Here is a 1,549-nt window from a genome sequence, read left to right as displayed (position 1 = left end):
AGCCAGACCACAGGGGAGGCCACAAGGGGCCGCTTGGAGTGGATGTGCACAGCCCTGCCCCCACAAGCCCGAAGGCTTCCCTTCCTCACACAACTAGGGGGCGGGGATAGTGATTTCTGTCCACACTCGGGGCAGGGGACCCCGTGGGGCTGGTGAATGCTGGTACACCGTGGTTTCATCCAAGGAGAAGGGACATTGCCAGGGCCCGACCCACCGCTGGCTTCAGAAAGGGTCAGGCAGGGGCCGGCTCCAGAATGACGTGCATGTCCCAGGATGTCCTCGCTGACTCCAGGCCATCCCACCATCTCCACCAGCTGCCCATTCCAATGGCTTCCTGGCCTCGCCCCAGAGCAGGGTCCACACCCCCCACCACCCGGCAGTGCTGCTGACACAGGGGCTGGACCACTCTCTGGGTGGGGCTGTCCAGTGCACTGGGCTAGGGGATCCCACTGACCCTCAAGAGACCGCATCCCATAATCATCTGACTTACAGATGTTCTAGGATGCTGCTCACCTCTATTCCACACACGGTGCGGAAGAGACAGGAGGGAAGTCACAGAAGCTGGAAGGGCCCCCTGGTTAGACCAGCTGACCCAAACCAAAACCCACCGACTCACGACGTCCCTACAGGACAGAGCAGAGCCGCCCCATAGGGTCTCCCAGGCTGTAAATCTTTACAGAAGGAGACTGACTTGTCTTTCTCCCGCAGAGTAGCTGATGGGTTTGAACTGTTAACCTTCTGGTTAGCAGCCGAATGCCTTAGCCTCTATACCCCCAGAGTCCCTCCGTCTGACTCATCAGGGGTTTATTTTGGTGTACAATGTGAACAGGGATTGAATTCAATTGTTTTCCAAATAATTAATGCCCAGTCCCCCCCCCCCCGCCCACACTGCTCACACAACCCTGTACACTGCAAGGTGCTGAGTGGTGTCTCAGGCCTGCACCCACTCCATTTCATAGCACCCTACCCCAGACATGACAACCACAGATGTCCCCAGAAACGGCCCAGTGTGCCCTGGGGCAGAATCACCCAAGTGAGGACCCCTGCCCTAGAGTAATCAGTCCTGGGGGGGATGGCTGTGTTCCCCCAGCTCCACATCCTGGAGCATGGGCTTCCTACCAGAGCACAAAGGAGAAAGGAGACGGTACCTACATGGGCCTCATGGGTCCTGCTCTGCCATGCCTTGTGTGGACATGGGGGACACGGTAAACACGACCCTGCCCCAGGCCCAGCACGAGTAACAGGGACAGTGATGGGGGTGAGCCCTGACTGCCTGCCACTGTCAGGCAGTTGTAAGCACTGACAAGTTTGACTCTGCCTATGCCACAGAACCACTCACAGCTCTGCTTACAAGGCAGGGAGTGGGGAGGCCAAGGTCAGGTCAAGGTGGACGGCTGGGTTAGTGGCAAGTGGCCTGGCTCCAGGGTGCCCTCTCACCCACACGGCTGGAGTAACCACAGGCCAGGGGCGGGACATCCCCTCAGGCTCAGCTCCGAGGCCAGCTCAGGCAGGAGCCATCAATTATAGATTGTGGTGACAGGCAGCTAGG

This window comes from Orycteropus afer, unplaced genomic scaffold (genome assembly GCF_000298275.1).
Source record: "Orycteropus afer afer isolate SDZICR_OR568_19922 unplaced genomic scaffold, OryAfe1.0 scaffold00291, whole genome shotgun sequence".
Taxonomy (NCBI): domain Eukaryota; kingdom Metazoa; phylum Chordata; class Mammalia; order Tubulidentata; family Orycteropodidae; genus Orycteropus; species Orycteropus afer.
This window is presented reverse-complemented; position numbering follows the sequence as displayed.